Source organism: Bufo gargarizans, chromosome 2 (assembly GCF_014858855.1).
Source record: "Bufo gargarizans isolate SCDJY-AF-19 chromosome 2, ASM1485885v1, whole genome shotgun sequence".
In the NCBI taxonomy this organism is placed as follows: Eukaryota; Metazoa; Chordata; class Amphibia; order Anura; family Bufonidae; genus Bufo; species Bufo gargarizans.
Window position 1 is genome coordinate 115,534,101 of NC_058081.1, and position 27,854 is coordinate 115,561,954.

Consider the following 27,854-nt stretch of genomic DNA (forward strand, 5'->3'; position numbering starts at 1 on the left):
CAGGTGTGCCCTGAAAGGTTTAATAAGTAGGATGTCTTGCCTTATAAATGGGGTTGGGACCATCAGTTGCATTGTGGAGAAGTCAGGTGGATACACAGCTGATAGTCTTACTGAAAAGACTGTTAGAATTTGTATTATGGCAAGAAAAAAGCAGCTAAGTAAAGAAAAACGAGTGGCCATCATTACTTTAAGAAATGAAGGTCAGTCAGTCCGAAAAATTGGGAAAACTTTGAAAGTGTTTCCCAAGTGCAGTCACAAAAACCATCAAGCGCTACAAAGAAGACATGCAGACCGCCCCAGGAAAGGAAGACCAAGAGTCACCTCTGCTGCGGAGGATCAGTTCATCCGAGTCACCAGCCTCAGAAATCGCAGGTTAACAGCAGCTCAGATTAGAGACCAGGTCAATGCCACACAGAGTTCTAGAAGCAGACACATCTCTAGAACAACTGTTAAGAGGAGACTGTGTGAATCAGGCCTTCATGGTAGAATATCTGCTAGGAAACCACTGCTAAGGACAGGCAACAAGCAGAAGAGACTTGTTTGGGCTAAAGAACACAAGGAATGGACATTAGACCAGTGGAAATCTGTGCTTTGGTCTGATGAGTCCAAATTTGAGATCTTTGGTTCCAACTGCCGTGTCTTTGTGCGACGCAGAAAAGGTGAACGGATGGACTCTACATGGAGGAGGAGGTGTGATGGTGTGGGGGTACTTTGCTGGTGACACTGTTGGGGATTTATTCAAAATTGATGGCATACTGAACCAGCATGGCTACCACAGCATCTTGCAGCGGCATGCTATTCCATCCGGTTTGCATTTAGTTTGACCATCATTTATTTTTCAACAGGACAATGACCCCAAACACACCTCCAAGCTGTGTAAGGGCTATTTGACCATGAAGGAGAGTGATGGAGTGCTGCGCCAGATGACCTGGCCTCCACAGTCACCGGACCTGAACCCAATCAAGATGGTTTGGGGTGAGCTGGACTGCAGAGTGAAGGCAAAAGGGCCAACAAGTGCTAAGCATCTTTGGGAACTCCTTCAAGACTGTTGGAATACCATTTCAGGTGACTACCTCTTGAAGCTCATCAAAAGAATGCCAAGAGTGTGCAAAGCAGTAATCAAAGCAAAAGGTGGCTACTTTGAAGAACCTAGAATATGACATATTTTCAGTTGTTTCACACTTTTTCTGTTATGTATATAATTCCACATGTGTTAATTCATAGTTTTGAAGCCTTCAGTATGAATCTACAATTTTCATAGTCATGAAAATAAAGAAAACTCTTTGAATGAGAAGGTGTGTCCAAACTTTTGGTCTGTACTGTATGCCTACTTCACAACAGTTATGTCTAGATATACCCCCTTCACAGTAGCTATGACCAGATATGTGCCTCTTCACTGTAGTTATGCCCAGATATGTGCCTACTTCACAACAGTTATGTCTGTATATACCCCTTTCACAGTAGTTATGTCCAGAGATGTGCCCCATTCACAGTAGCTATTCCCATATATGTGCCCCCTTCACAGTAGTTATGCCCAAATATTTGCCATCTTCACAGTAGCTGTGCCATATATGTGCCCCCCTTACAGTAGTTATGCCCAGATATGTGCCCCATTCACAGTAGTTATGCCCAGATATGTGCCTACTTCACAACAGTTTTGTCTAGATATTCCCCCTTCACAGTAGTTATGTCCAGATATGTGCTCCTTAACAGTAGTTATGCCCAGACATGTGCCCCTTCACAGTAGTTATGGCCAGATATGTGCCTACCTCACAACAGTTATGTCTAGATATACCCCCTTCACAGTAGCTATGCCCAGATATGTGCCTCTTCACAGTAGTTATGCCCAGATATGTGCCTACTTCGCAACAGTTATGTCTAGATATACCCCCTTCACAGTAGTTATGTCCAGAGATGTGCCCCCTTCACAGTAGCTATGCCCAGATATGTGCCCCCTTCACAGTAGTTATGCCCAAATATTTGCCGCCTTCACAGTAGCTACGCCATATATGTGCCCCCTTACAATAGTTATATCCAGATATGTGCCCCCTTCACAGTAGTTATGTCCAGATATATGCCCCCTTCACAGTAGTTATGTCCAGATATGTGCCCCTTATAGTAGTTATGTCCAGATATGTGCCCCCTTTACAGTAGCTATTCCCAGATATTGTCCCCCCTTCACAAGAGCAATGTGATATGTGACACTACTTCCTGCTGCTGCTGTGGAGGCAGGGCCATATTTAGTTTTTATACTGCCCTATGCACTTTAGTGCCGGCTTCCTCCCCCAACTGAAGTCCATATTTTTTAGATAGCTGACAGTAAAGTGCTCCCTAGGCCTTCAGCTATCCCTCATGACTCCCTCATATACTTGCACAATCATAGGGCTGACCTGTAATATGTGAACTTGGCAGCTGAAGGCTTCTGTGTTGGTCCCATGTTCATATGTGCCCGCATTGCTAAGAAAAAATATGTTTTATTATATGCAAACAGGGGCGTTACGATTAATCCTAGAGGCTCTGCTCTCTCTGTAACTGCCACAACCTCTGCACTTTAAAATGGCCCGGTGGGATGACATTTTCACTGTCCTGTCAAATTAGACTGGGAGCAGCAGTTGCAAAGAAACCAAAGCCTCTTGGTGTAATGGTAACACCGCCGTTGCTCCTAGAGGCTCATTTGCATAAATTAAAACATAATTTTCCTCAGCAATGCGGGCAAATAGGAACATGGGACCAACACAGATGTATTCAGCTGCCAAGTGTACATGTAAGTCAGCCATAGGTTCAAAATTGCTGATAGATGCCCTTTAAAGCAGTTGAAAGCTGAACCCGGACATATCCCCTTCTCCCCCTACTCAGCCCCTCTGACATTTTATACTCTGATGCTCTACCATGGCCTGCTCTGTAAAGCGTAGGGCAAGGGCTGTTTTGTTTACAGCCCTAGCAGTCTTCCTGGTGACGTCACCGGCACTGATGGGCGGCTTTACAGGCTAAGGCAGCGCTAAAGCCTGTCCGGTGCCAGTTAGTGCCGGTGATGCCCCCCCCCCCCCTCCCATAGTACCCTTACATTGCCCTCAGTACTAATAAGGCACCCCTAATAGAAAAATGACCACTCTATAAGGCACTCCTATGGAGCCCTCAGTAGTAATGCCCGCCACCACTGCCCACAGTATTTATAATGTTCCCTGCATTCCCCCCTGTAATTATAATACCTCTTGCCGTACCCCTTGGAGTTATAATTCTCTCTGTAGCGCCCCCATAAATTATAATGCCTGTCCTCTCCCTACAGTCTTCTATACAATACAGTCCCATGTAAATAACATCACTCCTCTCCCTCCAGTCTTCTATACAATGCAGTCCCATGTAAATAAGAACAGTCCTCTCCCACCAGTCTTCTTTTTGATACAATCCCAAGTAAATAACATATATTTTTTACAGTCTTCTATAACATACAGTCCCATTTAAATAACATAACCCCCTCCTTCAGCCCCTCCAACACATACCTCCATATAAGTAACATTATTCCTTACCCTCCAGTCTTCTAAAATATCCAGTCCCATGTAAATAACACCAGTTATGTCCCTGCAATCTTTTTTAACATACATTTCCTTGTAAATAACACCCCTCCCCTCCCTTTAGCCCCTCTAACATACAGTCCCAGTTAAATAGGGGAGGAGGTGTAATAGGGAAGAACCACATCTCCCAGCATTTTTCTGACATTCACATTCATTCCATGGCATCACAGGTCTCCACTGCTGCACACTGCCTTATTATGCATTGGTCACATGATGGTGACCTCGTCACAGGTCCTACCACCACTTCCAGTGTTGAAAAGATCACATGACTATGATGTCATCGCAGGTCCTTCAGCTATGGAGTATGGGCAGAACGGGCAGCAAATTCACAGTAAGTACTAATCAGCCCCCCCTACCCAAAGCCCCCACTCCCCTCCACCACCCTGGCAGAGGAAGGGAGGGGAAAAAAACACCTCAGCTGGCAGTGGGAAGGGCCCCTATTTCTCTGGGGCCCTGTGCAACTGAACCAGCTGCACAGGCGATATGTCCGCCGCTGGATATATTATGTTTTATGTAGCGCCAAACCCTAACTTATTTAATTATTCCCTTTTCTGCCCAACATTTTGATAACCAGTGATTCCTATAAAATAGAAGAGAACTACAACTCCCAGCATATCTAGGATGTTATTATGGGCTAGCAGAGGACATTACATGGGTTGAGTATAAGCAAAGAACTATAACTCCTAGTATATCACAACTATGACTAGTGGAAAGAAAAAGTTAGAGATTTATCAAAACCGGCACTTTCTGCACGCCTTATTAAATATTAAGCACCTTCTCCAGCAATCCATGTGCCTAAACAGAAATCTATGCCAGCTTTTTGTGCCAGAAAAATTGTAAAAATGAAGATACATTTGTCTTGGCTGCTGGCTATGCCCCCTCAACACCCTGACCATGCTCTCTTTCAGAATAGTGGCAAGGGTGGAATAAAAATATTTTGTCATAATGGTGTCTAAAACACGAGGTTTGAAACTTTTTTACCCCAGAAGTCAGGTGCAGGGAGACAATACATTTCCCCAAAAGTGCTTTGTCTGTAGGATCTTCTTAAAATAAATCTGTTGCCACTTTCTGCACGCCTTATTAAATATTAAGCACCTTCTCCAGCAATCCATGTGCCTAAACAGAAATCTATGCCAGCTTTTTGTGCCAGAAAAATTGTAAAAATGAAGATACATTTGTCTTGGCTGCTGGCTATGCCCCCTCAACACCCTGACCATGCTCTCTTTCAGAATAGTGGCAAGGGTGGAATAAAAATATTTTGTCATAATGGTGTCTAAAACACGAGGTTTGAAACTTTTTTACCCCAGAAGTCAGGTGCAGGGAGACAATACATTTCCCCAAAAGTGCTTTGTCTGTAGGATCTTCTTAAAATAAATCTGTTGCCAATTTTATGTTGTCCTAACTAAGGGAAACATAAAATAGTGACAGATCCCACTAGAAAATTTCTGGGTCACTTTCTTTAATTTTGCTAAAATCTTGTATTGAACAGCTCCAGCGCATCTCAATGACTCTTGAATATTCATGATTTTCTCTGCCTCCCCGCTGCTAACTCAGTTGGAAAAAATCTGTCAATCAGTGGCAGAGGGGCAGAGAAAGCCAGAAGCTCATGAATATCAGGACTCCTTGGCAGGCACTGGAGCTGTTAGAATCTAGCAGCATAAAACTGATGACAGATTCCCTCTAACTGCTTATGACAGCAGTTTTGGGAGCACCTGGTAGACTAGCTATGTGTACTATGGATTAAACGTATTTGTAGAATTTATGTTTTTACAGGATTTAGTTCCCCTTTAACCCGACCATTGCCATGCATGTACAACAAATTGGGCAGTCACTTCCCGAACCGTGCCATAATAGTACAGCACTCTGATTGGGCTGACACAGAAGCTGGGCTCAATCAGCGGTAGGGGCTTGGCTCTTACTGGGTAATCAATATTGAGGTTTATTTTCCTGTATTAGCATATTTACTGTCTGCCACTTGAAATGAAGCAGAAAAGTCACAAAAAAAGTCACATCCTATACTAGGCAGCCATATAGCAAAGTGAATTGTACCAAATACATGAAAACTGTGCACCATTTCATATATTTGGTGCAACCACAAAATGTGAACCAGACTTAAAAGTGACATGAAAATGATTTCAAATGATAAATGATCCCCATAGTTTCTAAAATCAGTTTTGAATAATTTGAGGAGTATAGTGTCTAAAATGGGGCAATTAACAAGGTGGTTTCTGGGGGGCGGAGCTAGCGCCTTAACTGAACGGTCGCATGCAGTAGTAGCTCCATCTACTAAATCGCCCATACAGCTTGGATTTGCAGCCTGTCCGACTCAGGATGGTAAAAATAGTAGGCTCTAAAGCTGGCGACTCCTCAAGCCATCACAAATTACAACGAAGGGAAGATGGACAAATTTATCAAGAAAGCTGCCTCTGCCTATGCTGCAAGAGAAACCAAGATGGCGCCGACCTCGCCGCGCAGTCCTGGTCACAAGCAGACGGAGGCTTCGGAAACCGCTCACGGAGGTGAGGCTGAAGCAGATACCCTGCCTATCTCACGCACATACCTCAGGGAAGCCCTATCCTCCTCACTTTCAGCTGCCCTGGAGCCCTTGAGCTCCGATCTCCTAACCATAAAACAAGATGCCTGACACATAGGACGTAGAGTGGAGACACTTGAGGACTCTCAAACGTTCCTGATTCAACACCAAATCACTGTTAAGCACAATCTGCAGGCGATACAAGTAAATATGAACACTCTCTACAATGCCATAGAAGATCAGGAGAACAGAGGGAGAGGTAACAACTTGCGATTCAGGGGCATATCGGAGTCGGTCGCTTTAGGGGATATACCCAATACCATTGTACAGATATGCCCCTCTATCCTGGGCCAAGACTCTGCGCATGAAGTGCTCCTAGAACGAGCCCATAGGGCCCTAAAGCCTGAACCTGAACCCACAGCCCCTCCCAGGGACATTATCTGCAAGTTTTTGCACTTCCCAGTGAAAAAGGCTGTTATCGCCAAAGCCAGAGAAGCCAAGTCAGTTAATTGGGATGGTCAGGACATTCTCATTTTCCGGGACCTTGCTCAATCGACCCTGAAAAAGAGAAGGGCACTAAAGCCACTGACAGACTGGCTCAGAGCAAAAAGTGTCCCATATAGATGGTCCTTTCCTTTTGGACTCTCCTTCAAGTGTGAGGGACGCAGAATGAACATCTCTTCCTATCTGGACCCGGATCAAGATTATGAACATCTGGGGATGGAACCCCTGGAAATACAAAACTGGGACCCTGTTCAGGACTTACCAGAGCTACCTCCTCTTAAGCTCTGGGAGAAGCAACATACCCCAAAACCCCAAAGAAGCATAAGAGGAAACTCTAAAGCAACACCCAGGAGACTTCCAATGGGAGAATAAGATGGTCTTCTCCAGCTCTCTCCTTAAAGGGAACCTGTCACCAGTTTTATGGTGTCCTAACTAAGGACAACATAAATAAGTGACTGATTCACTTAGCAAAATGCTGGGTCACTTTTTTTAATTGACCCAGTCAATCTGCCAACATCTTGTATTGAATAGCTCCAGCTGATAATGATGAGTCATGAATATTCATGAGCTCCTGACTCTCCCCGCCCACCTGCTGCTGAAAGACAGTTTGTTTCCATTATGAACCAGCCGCAGCTAGGCAGGGGAGTGGCTATAGCTCTGAATTAAATATACGCCGGACTCGGGGGGCGTGGCTAGCCGAGCAAGGAGGAAGACGTCCTGCTGAGAGGTTTGTAATCTCGGCCCATCCGCTGCATATCAAGGCTAATTAGCTCCCATCTCACACATTTTGTGACTGTGGACACCTCCACCATCATTTTAAGACCTTTGTGGGGCCGTGAACTGGTCCCCGGCCTGAACTATCTTTGCGGCCTAGTGGCGAGGTGCACCCGCGGCCTAAATTTGATTTGAGGTGGCCATTCTCCGGGACACACTCAGCGACTGAATAGACGCCGCACCTCTTCGTGATATCACCCGCCACTCCGTGGAGCCTTCTGAAGTCGGCGCGGCTTGGCGCCCGGATCCGTCCATCAGGAAGTGCGCGCCATTTTAAAGTCGGATCGCTCATCGGCGGAGCAGCGACCAACGGACACCGACTCAAGCCTCAAGGTACCCCCTCTGGCCCTATATGCCCGGACCTACCGAGTACCTTTTAGCACTCGCCAGTGGGACTTGTAATCTTTGCGCAGGCCTCAGCCGCAGCTTCAGCTCCCTACCCTGATTCTCTGTGCTCAGCCGGATTTTAGCGCTTGGGAGCGGGCCGCGTAGACCCCTTGTTTGACACGCCAGCTCTCATACCCGGGTGCTGGTGTGGCGTCTGGGCGGTCTGCGGTCCCGGCTCGTTATACCTCTATACTAGGGCAAGTATCAGTTACGTCCTTTTAGTTCTTGCTATATGGTCCTAGGTAACTGTTTTTCTTTTTAGTAGTCATTTAAACACTACTCATCTCTTTTCTCATTGATGTGTTCATTATTAATGCCTCTTATGCTGGCCCTGGACTGTTTCCAGGGCATAGTACTTCGGTTCTTGACCAGAAGTACGGACCTGATTAGGTCCCATACTGGGAAAATGAATTCCCTTGTCTCCTCTTTCAGCAGAGGTCTGTTACTACAATGTTGTGCATTGTGTTTGACGTTCTTTCCTTTTTATTTTAGTTCCTTCCCACCCCCTCAAAAAGGTAACCTTTTTGCGTCTATGACACCAATTTCCTTTCCATCAGACCACATTAAAGGAGTCGAATCAGGCATCCGACGGTATGTAAGTACTACGTCCTCTCATCCTAAATATATCCATGGCTGACATTCACATAGCAACATACAACGTCAAAGGTTTTAAAAATCCAATTAAGAGGAGTCAGATTCTACACTATCTTCACAAAGAAAAAACTAAAGTTATACTATTACAAGAAACTCGTTTTAAAAATAACAAAATCCCTAATCTCTCTAGGTCACATTACAACCAATGGTTTCATAGTTCTTCCATACACTCAAACAAACTAGGTACCAGCATAGGTTTCCATAAACATATTGACTTAAATTTGACCAAATTGCTAGCAGACCCTAATGGCCGTTTTATTTTTGTAAAAGGGACTATTAATTCCCAAACTTACACATTTGCTAACTTTTACGCACCGAATATCGCCCAAAAAGTATGGTTCGAAAGGACCTGGAAAAAGTTTGAAAATTTTAGAGAAGGTACAGTAATCCTAGCGGGAGATTTCAATGTCGCCCTCAACCCTCTACTTGACACTTCATCTGGAAAGTCCTCTGTCCCGTATAAAACTCTTAATTGCATAAAGAAACTTATACACAATAGCAATCTTATAGATGTTTGGCAAGCAAACAATCCTAAGGGAAAAGACTTTTCCTTGTTCTCCATCCCACATAATTCTTATCATAGAATAGACTACATTTTGGTACCTGCACCCCAAATCCATTTATGCTCTCAAACGCATATTGGCAATATGACTCACTCTGATCACGCCCCTATTTTTATCACGTGGACCTTAGCCGACTCCCAACCCAAAACCTTTATATGGCGACTAAATGAGACGCTGTTAGATAACACACAGGTTCGAGATAAGATAGAGAAGAAGCTGAAAGAATATTTTGCGCTAAATGAAGCAGATAGTTTAGCGCCGCATATACTATGGGAAGCGCACAAATCTGTGATCAGAGGTGAGTTCATATCTACAGCCTCCTATATTAATAAGAATAGACATGCTAAAATGGCCGAGCTCTACGACAAAATAGCCAAGCTTGAGACTGCACATAAACAGTCTCAAACAAACCAACTTTTGGTGGAACTAGCCTCAACCAGAGAGGAGCTCAAAGAACTTCTAAATAAGCAATCAGCGAAGCTATATCTCGCCCTTAAGCAAAAAATTTTTGCCCATGGCAACAGACCTACCAAGTTTATGTTGGCCCTGATTAGACAACGTAAGCGAAAATCTAGGATCTCGGTCATTTTAAATGATAAGAAAGTTTTAGTTAAGGATGACACAGATATAGCAAATGCGTTTCAGGACTTCTATTCGGCGTTATATAATATTGATAGGTCAGATCCCGATATCACCCGTAGAGAGAAAGCAGATCGTTCAACAACATTCCTGAATAATCTTTCACTCCCATCTCTGTCATCTGAACAAGCCACTGCTCTTTGCTCCCCAATTTTACCTTCTGAAGTCTTAGCCACTTTAAAGCAAATGGTGAAAGGTAAGGCCCCAGGACCAGATGGCCTGCCTTTGCTATATTACACTTCTTTTAAAGATACGTTATTCCCATACCTACTTAACTCATTTAACAATGCTCTTTCAGGCAAGGCATTTTTACCACAAACGGTTAATGCCCATGTCACCCTGATCCCAAAGCCACAGAAGGACCCTAGTCTGTGTTCAAGTTATAGACCCATCTCTTTGCTAAACCTAGACGTAAAAATTTACGCCAGGATCTTAGCTAATAGAATAAAACATCTTCTGAAAGATCTGTTACATCCTGATCAGACTGGTTTTGTGCCTAACCGCGAAGGAAAAGATAACACCTATAAAGTTATTAACGCTATAGCCTTGGCGAAAAAGACTGGGTCCCCCTTGGTGGTTTTGGGTACAGATGCTGAGAAAGCATTCGACCGGGTGTCCTGGGCATTTATCAAAAAAACCTTAGCTAAATTTGGTTTCCCTGAATCCTTCATTTAAGCCATTTTCTCTTTGTACGGCTCACCTAGTGCAAATATTAAAGTAAACGATACCCTCTCCCACTCGTTCCAAATCAACAATGGGACTAGACAAGGGTGTCCCCTCTCACCAATACTCTTCATCCTTACACTTGAACCACTCCTACAGTTTATCAGACAATCAGAGGAAATTAAGGGTCTGGACTGTGGAGACTTGGAGATCAAGCAAGCAGCTTATGCGGACGACCTTCTGCTGTTGGTCTCCAACCCTCTACAGGCCTTGCCTGCCATCATCAAGGTTTTCGCCGAATTTGGTTTCATTGCCAACTTCAAAATAAATTTGCCAAAGTCAGTAGCAATGAACATAAACCTCCCATCCAACTTTTTAATTAAGCTTAAGGAAAACTCTCCATTCGAATGGACGCACTCATATATAAAGTTCCTAGGTATTAATATTACATCGGACTTATCTAAACTGTATGAGGCTAACTTCCCCCCTCTACTAAAATCCATACCTGAGACCTTGAGTTCGTGGTCCCCTTCCTTCATCTCTTGGTTGGGTAGACGTAATATTTTTAACTCCCTAATAGTTCCTAAGATCACATACTTACTTCAGGTTCTACCTATAAAACTGCCTGGTAGCTTCTTCAATTCCTTCAGGAAGATCTGTTCGGCTTACGTCTGGGATAATAAAAAACCTAGAATCGCTAATAAGATCCTATTGCTTCCATTCTCAAAAGGAGGAATCGGCTTCCCCTTCATCACAAGATATCATAGGGTGGTCCACATTAATAGAATCATTGATCTTTTGAGACGACCTACGCATAAACTTTGGATTCCCCTTGAAGTAAAGCTGATCGGACGCCCGATCAGACCTTTGCTATTGTCTGGAACAGGGAAAGCCTTTCCCCTGAAAAAAGATAATTTATTCATCTCAACCACTCTGTCTATTTGGAATATCCCAGAAGTTAGGAACATTTGTATGGCCTTCCCTTCCCCCCTCATGAATATTAAAGACTGTCTTGGCCTTAACACAGAGAGTTTCAAAATTTTACCCTCTCAATTACGCAACTCCACTCTTCCAATAGATGAACTATTAGATAGTGATGGTACACTTCTGAGTGCTAAAGATATAACTACCAAGTTCCAACTAATCAATCTAAGCCTGATGCAATATTCGAGTTTGAAAAACATTGTAAACCCCATTTGTAAGAAACTAGGTAGTAACACTACACTTTCCTGGTTTGAGAAGCTGGTCACGCAAACCTTATACCCCACTAAGATTATCTCCACTGTCTCTAGGAATCTATTGCAAATAGAAATCCCCCCCTCCTTGTACTTTATAAGGGAATGGGAAAGGGATTTAAACTTAAAATTCACAGATAAAGAAACGCAAACCTTATTGTTCGCACCTAAACTGACATCTAGGTGTGTGTCAGTGCAAGATAACGCATACAAGATTTCACTAGGTGGTACTTGACCCCTGTGAGATTGAGTTTGATGTTTAGCAATGTCTCTGACAGATGTTGGAGATGCCAAGTGGGTAAAGGCTCCCTTCTACATATATGGTGGTCCTGTCCTCAAATTCAAAAATACTGGGAGAAAATTTTCGAATTAATTAGAGAAATTTTGGGTTTAAATACAGACATACTCCCTACTTGCCCCAAGACTGCCCTTCTGTCCCTTTTTTCATGTCCCTTAGCTAAATATAAAAAAGCATTACTGAATGCTCTCCTGGCTGCTGCTAGATTGGTAGTTGCTTCTAATTGGAAATCCACTTCATCTCCGTCAATCTCTCTCTGGAGAGGAAAGGTTGAAGCTATAGCAAGATTGGAAGAGTTATCCCATTGGGAATCTCGCTCTCATCACAAGTACAAGGATATCTGGTCCCCCTGGAAAGAAAAAAAGGAGTATATCTCCACTCTCAGATCATGGAACTAGACTCCTCCCTTTCTAGTTCTTAAATCTCTTATGGCCATAGTATGAACCTTTCCCCTGTCTATAATCTTGATTCCTCAATCAGATATACCACAAATATTAAACGTAGCAATGCAGTTGGATGCCTGATCACTCTGGTTAGCTCACAGATGGCTAACTCCTTTTTTCATGAATATTTTGCCTCCCTTTATGCATTGATGGTCGGTGTACGTCAGCTCTACTTTGTACCTCCCCCCTCCTCCTTTTCCTCACTATTCACGGTTTACGTTAATGTTTACTCTTTCTTTCCCTCTTACCTGGTATTCCTTTGCAGCATCTTTCGGGTGTTATTTTCTGTGTCCCACCCCAGCCCGGCAGATGGTGCCTTTATAGAAGCGACAATGATAGTCTGCGTGGAATCACGGCAGCAATAGTATTTGACCTGCATAAAACTGTTCACCACGCAGGTACTGTTTAAAAGAAGATATGTCTTCTTGTTTTTCCCTCTCGCTGACACGGATGTGTCGGAGAGCAGGGCTTGGGGGCTGGATTACTTTTGATTTTAATGTCGGTATACGTTCATGTATCATCATATCAAGTTTCTGTCCTGCTTCCTACTGTAACAAACTTGTATCCCAGTGTTAACTGCTTCAAATTTCGCACAGACTTGCTTGTGAACCATTGTACAAATTGTCTTTATTGCAATACTGTTTTCTGAATACCATTTCTTGTCATAAAATCAATAAAAAGATTTTGAAAAGAAAAGAAATATACGCCGGACTCAATGACATCACGCCGGACTCCAATCTGCTCATTAGCATGCGGCATGCGGCATCTTTGTGTGTATATTATGAGCTAACCATCTGTCACACCAGTAAGTGAATACATCTAAGGTACTTTTTAGTAGTTAATGATTGTATATAATTAGTTAGATTATAATCAAATATCCACATGACAGGTTCCCTTTAAGCAATCCCCTCTGCGGGGCTTTCTCCCTCCAACCTCAGTTACTGCTCTCCTCCCTCTCTTTCTCTGTCATACCTCCTTACTTCATTTTTCTCTGAAACTCCTCATCTGATCCTTTCCTGGATCTCTACTTCCAATAAGGGTGATAATATTTGGAATACTGTAACCCCCCCCCCCCCCCCCCCACACACTCACACACACACACACACACACACACACTCACACACTCACACACACTCCTCCTCACTACATCTCTCTCTCGTACTTTTTCACCTTTTAATTCCCTCCCCCCTATTTTGGGAGACTGTAATGCGTAATATGGTCTCTTTTTCCTTACAAATCTCCTAGGAAGCTGTACTTCCCATTGCTTACCATTCTGCATAAATTGTTGTTCTTATTGTTATGTTTTACTGTTTCTTTTGACTATCTGTTTACTATGAGACATGGTCGGTTTGGAACTATCCTATTACACTTTCCCTCTGGGATGATGCCGGGGGCTCTCTCCTTTAGAGGGGGCACCCCCTCTCCCCCTGCCAGCTGTTTACACCTATGTGGCCAATTTAATTTTAGCTCCCCTTACCTTTTCTCTTGTACCCAAACATGAATGACCTCAGAATTGCCTCCTACAATGTCAAGGGGCGGAGATCACCCTCCAAGAGATGACAAATTTTCTCTCTTTTGCACAAAGAGAAGAGCTCAGTAGTCTTCCTACAGGAAACTCATTTTAAGCATGGTAACTACCCCAACCTCTCCTTTTCTAAATTTCCCAGCTGGTACCATTGCGGGGCTGGGGGTGCCACCTCGAGAGAGGTCAGTATTGGATTCCATAAAGGGCTACCTTTTCAATACAAATACCATACCCAGGACCCTGAGGGTAGATACCTCATCTTGAAATGCTTAGTGAGACAAACCCTCTTCACATTTGTGAAGGTATACGCTCCAAACACAAACCAAATTAACTAGCTCTCCTCCCTCTTTACTTTAATTGAATCCTACAAAGAGGGGATTTTAATTATAGCCAGAGATTTCAACCCACTCAATCCACTCACAGACACCTCCTCCAGGAAATCCTCCATCCCCTTTAAAGCCCTCAAACTAATGCATACCAAACTTTTTAACTTAGGGGTATTAGATACTTGGCATTGTCTTAATCCTAATGCACTTGATTATTCCTTTTACTCCTCAGCAAACAACTCGTATAGCAGAATAGATTACATCTTTATCTCTAAAGAACACCTACAATATTGTTCTTCAGCCAAGATTGGGGACCTGATGCTTTCAGATCACTCCCCAATAGTCTGTGATGTTTGCCCTTCCCCCAGATCAGGTAAGAATTTTAATTGGAGGTTCAATGAGTCCTTGCTGCGTAATGCTAAGTATAAATCCCAAATATCCTCCTACCTTGATCCTCTTACCAATCTCTATATAACCTACCCCCCTCGGTACTCCCGGATCCCCTCCTGGGTAGAGAGGCCAATATTACTTTGTTCCTAGATTCTCTCAAACTCCCATCGCTTACAGCTTCCCAAAGTAGCTCTCTAATTAAGCAATATACAGTCTCTGAACTAACATTAGCCATTAATTCAACCCCTAAAGGTAAATGCCCAGGTCCTGATGGCCTACCCCTATCCTACTACTCAGCCTTCAGGGACTCCCTCCTCCCCTTCCTACTTCCAATATGTAATCTCACAATGCTTAACCATCCCGTTTCAGCAGACATGACTAGAGCCATCATTACAATTATCCCCAAGGAAGGCAAAGACCCATCTCTTTGTTCTAATTATCGCCCTATCTCCCTACTCAAAGTCAGGTAGGTTTTTTCAAGGGACGACAGGGGAAGGATAACACCACAAAGGTCTTAAATGCCCTATTTTATTCCTCCCACAAATCCATCCCCCTGGTTTTGATCGGCACGGACACCGAAAAAGCATTTGACAGGGTTGACTGGACCTATATCAAGCTAGCGTTGTCTAGATTCCAGATTCCAGAGAGTTACATTAACTCTGTATTCTCTATGTATACCCACTCTTCGGTGTCCGTGTCGGTCATTGGTATCCTGTCTTCCTGTTTCCCAATTAGAAACGGGACGAGGCAGGGGTGCCCTCTTTCCCCTCTCCTCTTTGTCCTGGTGATGAAAACACTCCTGCAAGCCCTCAGACAAAATGCAGAGATTAAGGGTCTTCTGGTGGATGGACTTGAATTCAAACTCGCTGCCTTTGCAGATGACTTACTGATCCTCACAACTAACCCCTGTAAATCTATAAATACCATCCTGCTGACACTAAGTCATTTTGGCTCACTATCTAATTTCAAAATCATTCCTTCCAAATCCCAAGTACTTCATATTGGCCTCTCCCCCCTGGCTCTTTCTTCCCTCAAGAAAAACTCTCCCCTCAGGAGAGACCAGCTGATTTGAGAGGCTGACGGGCAATTTGCTACCCCCTCCCAAAATAATATCCACAATATATAAGTCTCTTAAGACTCCTTCTTCCAGCACAAAACTTGCTGTCATTGGCTTATGGGAGAGGGACCTAAAGCGATCCCTGTCGACCTCTGAAATTCCGAAATTATTAGTTACCCCCCATAAGATCTCCAGATGCATCCAAGAAAATAGTTACAAGGTATTATCACGCTGGTACAGGACCCCCAGATAAGACTTGTATTTACAAACCTCGTTCTCCAGATGTGTGTTGGAGATGTTAGAAGGAAAAAGGTACATATCTTCATATCTGGGGGTCCTGCGACCCTATCAAGACCTGGCGGTCTAAAATTGTTAACACCTGCAACCGAATTTGCCAAACGTCCCCTGCACCCCCGAGGTAGCTTACTCTTGGAGTTGGAGAAGTTAACTCACACAAAGCCCCTCTCTTCTCCATTTTACTGGCTGCGGCCAGAATACTTCTGCCATCCTTTTGGCTTTCCCCTGAGGTCCCTACTGAAGAACACTGGATTAGCAAGGTCGATCAGATATATAGGCTTGAGGAACTTTCCCACTGGGAACTACGATCCAGAGCTACATTCCTCCGGATATGGCCCCCCTGGAAAAATTACAGGAAATTCTCCTAACCCCCTTCTCTGATAATCCCCCCATGGCACTCGTGCTACGGGGCCCATACTGTGTCATACGTTCAAACCTCAATATAATGTCTTCTCTTTGTCTATGGTTATTTTGTTAACTGTATTTATCCAAGACCTGTCCTAGCTAGCCTTCACTGGTCAACATGCATATCTGCCAACTATGCTTGTAATTTTTCATATGCAAAAACAGGTATTTTGACTACTATTTGTATGGATATATACAACTTTTTGAAAAAAACAATAAAAATTGTTAATAAAAAAAAAAAACAAGGTGATTTCTATTAAGTAAGCTCATCAAAGTAACTTCAAAACTGAATTGATCCTTGGTTTGGGAAAGGTTCTTGAAAATTGGAAAAATTGGTTCAAAAATTCTAAGCCTTCTAAAATCCTAAAGAGTAAAATGACATTTACAAAAGGATGCCAGAATAAAGTAGACATGAATGTCAATTAATAACAGTGTTGTGAGATCTTACAAGTAAAGAAATTCAGATTTAGAAAATACTGAATATTTCCATTTTTTGGGGGATTTTTTTAAATAAAGGTAAAACATGTCAACTAAAATTTACCAATAACATAAAGTACAATGTGTCACAAAAAAAATCCCAGAATTGGTTTCATAAGTAAAAGTATTCCAAAGTTATTGCCACATAAAATGACACGTCATGTAAGGATAGAAAGGTGAAAAATAAACTGTCCATTTCAAGACAAGATTTATATTGAGGAAAATTTAACCAGAAAATTGTGCTAAAATTTACTTTAAATGGCTATAAATTCCACAGAAAAATGGCATCACTACATATAATTTAGAACCACAAAGAGGCAGTAAACTTGGGGATTAGCAGTGGTATTTTATACAGTGCAAAAAGTAAATTTTTTGCCAATTTGTAGACATTTTAGGGGAGATTTATCAAAACTGGTGTAAAGTAGAAGTGACTTAGTTACCCATAGCAGATTCCACCTTTCATTTTTCAAAGGAGCTGTCAAAAACGGAAAGCTGGAATCTGATTGGTTGCTTTGTCAAACTAAACCAGTTCTACTTTACATCAGTTTGATAAATCTCCAGTCCTGCATCTTCTAGTATTACAGAAATCCATGTGGTATGTATTTGCTATTAGCTTTCATTTAGATGTTACTACATATATTTTCAGTTAAATATTTGCTCAATCCAAACTCTCGAACAACATAATATCTTGTATGTAAATGCCACCAGATGTAGGGCCATTAGTGTACATTAAGAACTGACTTGACTTGAACTGAAGTGATTTACATTGAATCTATAAAATATTTACTGTCTCCAGTCACTGAATTGTGACTTCTAGTTTGCTTTTATTCTAGATAAGACCATTTTTGACTTGCAGACCAATTTTCAGTGCAATTTGCGTCTTTACAATCACCCATGGAGCAGAAGCTAGCCATTGTTTCATTACATATCTATCCACTAGTGTTCTCAGTAGAACAGCCATTTGCCATTTTATGACATTTTGCAACAGGGCAAAACATCAATGATAATAAAACTAATATGTAGGGCAGCAAATATCTAAACGGAAATCAGGTTATTTTGTCTCCTGTAATCTAAAAGAAAATCAGGTCCTCCAGTTTGAATAATAAAATATGCTATAAATGTTAAATAACACAGAGCAATTGTACTGTTTCTGCATGTGTCATAGCCCACTATGTCCTTTTCAGAATAAAAAACAAAAACAAAACAGAACTAGCATGAATTTGTCCACATCCATACTACAGGGTGGGCAATTTATATGGATACACCTTAATAAAAATGGGAATGGTTGATGATATTAACTTCCTGTTTCTGGCACAATAGTATATGTGAGGGGGGAAACTTTTCAAGATGGGTGGTGACCATGGCGGCCATTTTGAATCCAACTTTTGTTTTTGCAATAGGAAGAGGGTCATGTGACACATCAAGCATATGCTGTGAAGATACGAGATGTGCAGCACCTGAAACTACGGATACTGTAAGCCTGTGCTAGCATTTCTTCTGCGGTGTCGCTATCAGTGTGTGAAGAGTGGGAGAAGAGGGTTTCTTTGACAATCCAACACAACGGGCAGCACATTGAACACATTTTATAAGTGGTCAGAAACTTGCAAATAACTCATGAAAGAATAAAGTTACGTTAAAACCAAGCACATCATTGTTTTTCTTGTGAAATTCCTAATAAGTTTGATGTGTCACATGACCCTCTTCCTCTTGAAAAAACTAAAGTTGGATTCAAAATGTCCGACTTCAAAATGGCCACGATGGTCCCCACCCATCTTAAAAGTTTCCCCCCTCACATATACTAATGTGCCACAAATAGGAAGTTAATATCACCAACCATTCCCATTTTATTAAGGTGTATCCATATAAATTGCCCACCCGGTATAATGACATAAACTTATAAGTAGTGCTATAAAATATCTGTATTTGGTGATCTTTTAACTTGCTTTAAAAGGAATGTTCAATAAATATGATGCCCAATACTAGAGATGAGCAAATCAAAGCTGACGAAGTGGAATTTGTTTAGAATTTCAGGAAAATTTCAAATAGCAACTAATTTCCTCGCACTTCGTGGTAACAAATCACATTTTTCCTAAAATGGCAGCTACATGTGTGAGGACTGAGAACATGGGGCAAGGAACTCTGGGAATGCGGGATCACCCAGATTGACATGCCTGCATACAGCCAATCAGCAGCCAACCAGCCCTGTGATGTCACAGCCCTATTTCTAGTAGTACTGAAATACACCCCTATACGCTTTCACTAGAAATAACTGCAACAGTGCAGTGCGTATATATTTACTTTTTTTTACTGTAATACACCCCTATACGCTTTCAACAGAAATAACTGCAGAAGTGAACTGAGAATATATTTTTCTTATTGGACTGAAATAGGCCACTATACGCTTTGACCAGAAAAAAACTTAGTACTACAAGAAAAATATATATGCACTTCACTTCTGCAGTTATTTGTGGTGAAAACGTTCAGTGGCCTATTTCAGTACAAAAAGAAAAATATATTTCTCGCTTTTAGGGGTATTTTAATTTCCGTTTAATTTGTTTAGTGCTGCTACAAGTATGTCAGGCAGAGAAGTGCCAGGCCATGCAAAGAGGAGTGGCAAAGGCCTAAATGTTTCTAGCTCAAGCAGAGGTCGCAGTAGTGTCATATAACGTGTTTCTCCGAAAAAAAGGGACAGGGTCTTATATTATTTTTTCTCTGAAAAAAGGGTTAGGGATTATTATTGGGGTAGGGCTTATTTTGGCTTCATGAACATATTTTATATAGACACATGCCAATTACAGAACAGTCCCTGGACAGTGTTTATATTAAATATGACTACAACCCCCCCTCGTCCATAGGAATGCACCCATATACTGCAGTACATGGGTGCATTCCTATGGATGAGGGGGGTTATAGTCATATTTGCCACACATTTTTCATTCTGGTACCGTATATTGCCCCTAAGCTTTCCTTACCCAAGGGACCTAGGCAGCAATCTACGGGACTATGGAGAGCATATACGGCATGGGAGAGATGTAGGGAGCCCCGCAGCAGAGAGGAGAAGGAGATCCTCCTGCTGCCCTCTTCATGTAAGTAAGAATGTGCAGGCTGGCGGCAGTACAGGGCGTACAGAGAAGCCGCCAGCCTGCCAAATGTGAAAAAGAAAAGGGAAGCTCAGGCTGCCGGCATAATTTAGCATTTAGAGAAGCCGCTAGCCTGCCCGTCAGGTGCTGCTTAGTGACGCGATGTATGAGTGGGCTGGCGGCTTCACTGAAGGCTAATTCGCTGAAGCCTGCGCTGCCCGTCCGCCCACAGTTTCATGGCAGCTCAGGAGCCATTAGTGAGCGCTCCAGAGCTGCTGCAGCCCACACATTTCCCCCACCTTGCCTTTATATAAAATAAAATAAAGCTGTATCTAGAGCTTATTTTTGGAGTAGGGCTTATATTTTAAGCCTACTCCAAAAACCCTGAAAAATAGCACTAGGGCTTATTATCGAGGTAGGGCTTATTTTCGGGGAAACATGGTAGCGGTCGTGTCTTGACCAGCAACCCAGCAGTTCTTCATTGGTTAGCTCGGTTATCCATGTCATCCCAAGTGACATCAGACACCCCCAGCCAACAGTTGGTGGGTTCGTCAGACACAACCCCTAGTTGACATGGCCCAGGAGCAGGCCCTGTGCCCTCACCTGTCCTCAACCTGCCCTATGTCCTTTCCTGATCCCTTACCGCGAGAAGTATTATATGCTGTGGGCTCAGCTCCACTTTTCAGCAAGGAAGAGCTACTAGAGGACAGTCAGCAGCTGCTGGCCAGCCAAGATCTGGAGGAGATATCCGTCTCTTCCTCCACTAGGCGGGCAAGTAGTGATGAGGAGATTGGCGCAGGAGCTTATGTTGCGAGCGGTCAGGCTCCTGACCCAGAGACCGTTGAGGAGGACATCAGGCACCACTTGATGATGATGAAGGCGATCGTACTTGGGAGCCGGGTGCAGAAGGGGCTTGATCATCATCAGAAGAAGAGGGTGGCAGCTTGCATGTCAGGCAGCAGCTGTGCCAGAAAAGTGGTAGCATGGCTGGGAGTCAGCAGGGTGGCAGCAGTTGCAGGTCAGGAGCCAAACGTTCCCAGAGTAGACCACTTGCTTTGCAGCGGCTTACCTGCCTGGGAAGTAGTGGTGCAGGGATTCACGGAGGCAGTGGTGGTAGCAGTCAGTGCGGACTGTTGGGAGGAAAATCACGTGGCCATATGTAGAATATGTGGGCAGAAAGTGAAGCGTGGCCAGGGTGCCAAAGTGTGCACTATAGCCCTGCGTCAACATATGAAGCATCACCTTAAAGTGGCCTGGGAGAACCGTGGCTCCAATGTGGTGGTCCAGCCTGCCGCAGCTACTGCTGCATCACCCAGTGGCATAAACCCGGTTTCAGCCAGTCAAAGCTCCACCACCTCAGCTGAAGGGAGCTGTCTGTCATTCCCATCTTCTGCTGGCCCAGATGCTCCTACTCCTCGTCAGTCATTCCGTCAGCAATCGATCACCGAAGCGATTGCCAAGAGACACCAGTATGCATGCACACATCCAACGGCGCAGAAGCTGAACGTGCTCCTGTCCAAGTTGCTGGTGCTGCAGTCCTTCTCTTTCCAAATGGTGGACTCTGCACCTTTCAGAGAACTCATGGCTTGTGCTGAGCCAAGGTGGAGAGTTCCAAGCCGTCATTTCTTTGCGAAGTGCACAGCAGTGCTAAAGTGTGGACCTGTAACTATGGTCGGGAACAGTACATGTCCTTTACGGCCCACTGTGTGAATGTGGCTCCTGCACAGCCATACCAGCAACTTGGCCAGGTCACGTCGCTTCCGCCTCCACATTGTCACCCCATTGGTCCTGCGACAATGTCCGCCTCTGCATCTTCCGCCTCCACCATGTCCTCAGCCTCCACTGCAGGGACAAGTCACAGTGCCTCTCCAGCATACCACATGTGCAGGCGCAGCAGTGTTACGCTGTTATGCACCACGTTTCCCTGGGCGAACGGAGTCACACAGGGGAGGAACTGCCCCGTGTCCTTTGTCAAGAAATCGAATCTTGACTTTCTCCCCGACAACTCAAAATCAAAACCATGGTGACCGACAACAGGAAGAACATTGTGTCGACGCTGCATCAAGGAAGGCTGTGCCATGTGCCCTGAATGGCACACTTGTTCAATCTGGTTGTCAAGCGGTTCCTGAAGTCTACCATCCATCTGAAAGACATCCTAAAAATGGCCAGGAAACTTTGCATGCACTTCAGCCACTCGTACACCGCAAAACACACCCTCCTTGAGCTGCAGCAGCAGATTGGCATCCCCCAACATAGGCTGATATGCAAAGTTTCCATCCATTGGAATTCCACCCTCCATATATTGGACCAACTGTACAAACAGAGAAAGGCCATCAGCGATTTCTTGATAATGCAAAAAGATAGGAGTACTCCCCTTTTTAACTTTGATGTCAGCCAATGGCAGCTCATGCGTGACACCTGTCGTTTGCTCAGGCTCTTTGAAGATGGCACACTTTTTGTCCGTTGCCATGACTACAGGCAATTTGTAGCCAAATGGGTGATTTTTCTACTCAGGTGACAGGAGAGGATGAGCAGGAGCAGCCATAGAAGCTACAAAGCGATGAGGAAGACGAGACAGAGTAACCAATGAGAAGGCTGCAATGTCTTTGTCTGAAATTAGCAACATCCCTAGAAACTAATAGGAAAGTTAATTACCCCTTACTTTATGTGAAACTCCCCAGCAGCCCTTGTATGCAGTATTTTGCAGATCTGAGAGAGACAGCAGTGTTATTGCTGTGCTCTCTGCTTTCCTGTGTCATTGCATTAGATAGATAGTTAGTTAATTACCTTATATAATACAGATAGTAAGTGGGAGATAGTCATTGTAGGTTAGATAGTGATATAGTGTAGTTCTGCTGTCCATACATGCTACATACATAGTGCTATATGTATGTATACTGTATATGCTACATATATACATACATAGTGCTGTGATGTCGCAACCAATCACTAATTAGTAGTCAGACCTGTTAAAATGTGAAGTTGCAAGTATTGCTCCAAAATATTCGCATCATTAGTGCCGATTTTGCAATCGCAAATATATTGGAGCACTCTATCTGCATATAAAGCTATTGTAATGTTCTGCCATGCCAACCATTTTCTCCAGTCTCAGGAGACTTCCAGAAGCTTGAAAAATGTAGCTATAGTTACCCATGCCTGTATTTTGCGCGCATTATGCAAAAATTACAATCCAAACCAAACCAATCTTGAATTAGAGAATATATTACAAATATTTTACCAAATATTCGTGAAATATCGCAAATTTGAATATTGCCCCTGACACTTATCACTAGCGAGGGCCTGCTGCCGAGCTGACTATCTAAAACATTATGTGTGAGGGCCTGCTGCTGAGCTGACTATCTAAAACAATTGGGGTGAGGGTCTGCTGCTGAGCGGACTATCTGAAACATTAGGGGTGAGGGTCTGTTGCTGAGATGACTCTAGATCATTAGCGGCTAGTGCCTGCTGCTAATCTGAATATCTATGGAGGAGGAGGACGAGAAAAGGAAGATTAAACCATATACCCTTTTTGTGGTGGAAGGACTGCATGAGAATACAGTTTATTTAATACACCATAAAAGCCACATTTGAAGTGCCTTTATGTTCAGCCTCTTTCCTCTGGTGTAGTAGAGAAGTGAGGGGCAATCCAGGCCTTGTCCAGGCATTTTCAGTTGAGAGTCGGTTGCGCTTATCATTTATTATGCCCAAGCAGAACTAAATGATGGAAGATTATTTTACAAGGTTGTGAAAAGTTATTTTCTTATTGCACTGTTTAGTTTAATCAGTTATGTACATTGGCTACATACTGTAGTTTGGGATATTGAACTGCAGTAATGATATATACATATATATATATATATATATATATATATATATATATACTGTATATTACTAGAGATGAGCGAAGATTTAAAAAATTCAATTCAGATGATTTGTCGAATAAAAATAAAAAAATTGCATCATTCCAAATTAATTTGTCATGAAGCGCATTAAATCAGCTATATCCTGGCCTGTAGGGAGAGTATATCTCTGTGTACATTACTGTGCATTGTAGCAACATGTACAGCTAGTCCTTTCTGGAAGTGAAACAGTTACTCTGACAGGCATTCACCCAAATAACAGTAGAACTAGACAGATTATTTACCCCCAATTTGAGAATCAAGGCATAATACAATTGCTTATCTATGAAACAAGATAGACACCCCAATTTGAGAAAAACAGTTAAATTACACAGCTTAAAGAGGACCTATCACCGATTATGACAATGTGAACTAAGAATACAGACATGGAGAGCGGCGCCCGGGGATCTCACTGCACTTACTATTATCCCCGGGCGCCGCTCCTGCTATGCCCTCCGGTATCTCCGGTCACTAAGTTATAGTAGGCGGAGTCTGCCCTTGTTCTTCTGTAGCGCTGGCCAATTGCATTGCAGAGCTCACAGCCTGGGAGAAAATAACCCCCTAGACTGTGAGCTCTGCGCTGCGATTGGCCAGCGCTAGAGCAGAACAAGGGCAGAATCCGCCTACCATAACTTAGTGACTGAAATCTCCGCCTTCTATAACTTAGTGGCCGGAGATACCGGAGGGAATAGCGGGAGAACGGAGCGGCGCCCAGGGATAATAGTAAGTGCAGTGAGATCCCCGGGCACCGCTCTCCATGTCTGTATTCTTAGTTCACAGTGTCATAATCTGTGAAAGGTCCTCTTTAATCTCCCCAATTTGAGAATCAAAGCCTAATAGAATTGCTTATCTATTAACAAGGTGGACACTGTTCTATTAGACTGACAGGGATTGATGCAAAGTGGGCTGTCTGTTATGGATCCCTTCAGCTTCAGATTACAGAGCCTGTACTGTCCCTGCAGTCTCTCTATGCTCTCCCTATAGTGTGTAAAAACTCTCCCTATGATCATCCTATACTGTCCCTGCAGTCTCTCTATCCAATATTCCACAATTAAAGGCTCAATATTCCACAATTAGAGGCTTCTTGAACACTGTCCGTAGTGCTTGTCACATTTCTCCCTATGCTCATATCAGTTAAATGGTGGAGACCACGCAAGATGAGGCTTTTAAAGGGCTGTGACATCACAGGTAATGGCCGTCTGCTGATTGGCTGGCTGCATAGAAGTATGGGTCATATCACGTTCCCGGGCTTCTTACTTTTACTTTGTAACACGTATTGCCGCCATTTTAGGAAAAAAGCATTTGTTACCACGAAGAGTGAGGAAATTCGGAATCATTGCAAATCAAAATTTTCCTAAACTTCGGATCGAATTCCACTTCAGATGTTTTGATTCGGTCAACACTATATTTTAGCTTTGGGGGTCAAATTATGCCTGATCTGGGCTTTTATGAAGGCACTATAACATTGCCGAAGTAAAGTTTTAGTAAACCAGAAGGGTGTTTACAATATAAAATGGGACCTATGAGGACAGATTAGTGATGAGCGAGCATTCTCAGACGAACAGCAGTTCGGCTAAAGCATCGCTATGCTCGGCACATCGCAGTGTTCGGCCAAATACTGTGTATGCTCAAGCACAATTGAACACCATGAAAATCAATGGGAGACCTGAGCATTAAACCAGGCACCCCCTGCTCTGAAGAAGAGAGTGTGTCTGGTTCACAGAAAAAGGTTAGAAATTGATAGAAACACCACCGAAATGTCTTGGAAATAGCATGGGGAGGATGTCTGGATGCATCTTGGACTTCCATTACCTATGACATACAATAGACAACTATATGCCAAAAGCCGGGTATGTGCAAGCCAACAATCTATCCATGAGACAGATACAGTCAGCTTGTGCACTATTAAACATTCAAAACCAGCTTTCTTTCCCCCTCAGATAGGAATATTTACAATCTATCACTCATAAACATTCCATCCCATCATCATCGGACTTTATTGCATACATTCTTATCAAGTTTTATCACTCTTAAACGTTCCATCCCATCTGAGACATTCCAAACCAGCTCTCATCTGACCAAGAGACAGTGAGCCTCAAAGTTGCTTCATAACTGTTCGATGGCTTGGGTGGACCTGCGCACCTAGATCATTATTATTAGGGTGACAAAAAGTTTCCTGATTGTCCTAACATAATATTCAATAACCTTTGCATATGCAAATTAGCTGAATCTGCTTGTTTTTCAGCTGAAACACCATTTGCACCATTGATTAGAATATTTACGATCAACACTACTCATGAACAGCGCTATTTATTGGATTCATATTCTTATGAAAAGACTATGAATCCAATAGATGGCCCTGCTCATGACTCATAAACAGCGCCATCTATTGGTTTCATAGTCTTATGACAAGACTATGAATCCAATAGATGGCGCTGTTCATGACTCATATACAGCGCCATCTATTGGTTTCATAGTCTTTTTTATATATTTTATTAGGTTTTGATATAATTTACATTCAAAGGTACATATTAGATCAAATTACAGGTCATATTCCTTTTTTACAGATATGTGCAGTGAAAACAAAGATAAAACACATATAAACAGTGCAATAATCCTTTCCCTAAACATTTCCTTCCCCCCCCCCCCCCAACCCTCCCTCCTTCTATACAGGTGACATGGTTTAAAGTTTTCTTTTTATTATAGGTATTCCTGGAGGTGTACAATGTCTCATTTCGGAGGTCATGTGGATTTATTGTCGTGTAGTCTCATGGTAGTGTATCTTTATAAGGATTGATGATGCTTTCTATGTTATTGGTTTCAAAGTCTTATGACAAGACTATGAATCTAATACATGGCGTTGTTTATGAGTAGTGTAAATCGTGAATATTCTAATTGCAAATTTTCCATGCAAATGGTTTTTCAGCTGAAAAACAAGGCAGATTCTGCTCATTTGCATGTCTTTCCCATATGCCTATGTTTATGCAAATGAGTTTACATGACAAAACTGTATAGAAAGGTTATTGAATATTATAATAGGACAATCAGAGCATTTTTTGTCACCCTAATAATAATGATCTAGGAGAGCAGGACCACCCAAACCATCCAACAAATATGAAGAAACTTTGAGGCTCAGTCAGATGAGAGCTGGTTTTGAATGTCTCATAGTGCAGAAGGCTGCCATTGTAAGGTATGCTGACTGTATCTGTTTCATGGATAGATTGTTGGCTTGCACATACCTGGCTTTTGGGAAATAGCCTTTGTATGGTTGTCTATTGTATGTAATAGGAGTCCAAGATGCATCCAGACATCCTCCCCATGCTGTTTCCAAACCATTTTAGTGTGTTTCCATCAATTTTTAACCTTTTTCTGTGAACCAGACAAGCCCTCCTCTTCAGAGCAGGGGGTGCCTGGTTTAATACTCGGGTTCTCCCATTGTCTTCCATTGTGCTCAGGTGCTCTGTAGAGCACCCTAGAATCCCAATGTGTTCAGCCAAAGCACCCGAGCACTTTGGTCAACACTAGGACAGATAATAAAATGTTGCTAGTATTGAGAGCAGACAGTAAACCAGATATATTTTATGCTGTAAATGGCAGGCAGTACCCAGGAAGAGTAGGTGCCCCGAAATGTAATCATATATTTCTTGTGAAAATCCTTCACCAAGCATTCCCTGTGTCAGGCTATAGTCTCCAAAATCTCAAAGGCCATCAATCCAACAAGAGAGGGAGGCCCTGGGCAATATTACTGGTAGGGCAATGGTGCACAAAATGAAGCATCCGCACCCATGGTGCACCAAAAACCTTAGTTGTTTAAAATAAAAAGAAGCATTTCTCAGTATTAGGCCTCATGCACACGGCCGTTGTTTTGGTCCGCATCCGAGCCGCAGTTTTGGCGGCTCGATTGCGGACCAATTCGCTTCAATAGGACCGCAAAAGATACTGACAGCACTCCGTGTGGTTATGTTTTGTGACACCTAATTTACATGGTACTGAGCTTACTTTGAAACTGATTTTGGATGTGACAGACCCCCTATCAGATTACCATCTCTCTATAACTACAGTGTACTTGAAGGTACCAACCTGTGTTTTTACTTAATAATACACTGTGGAAATGTGTTATTTTAACCAGTCGC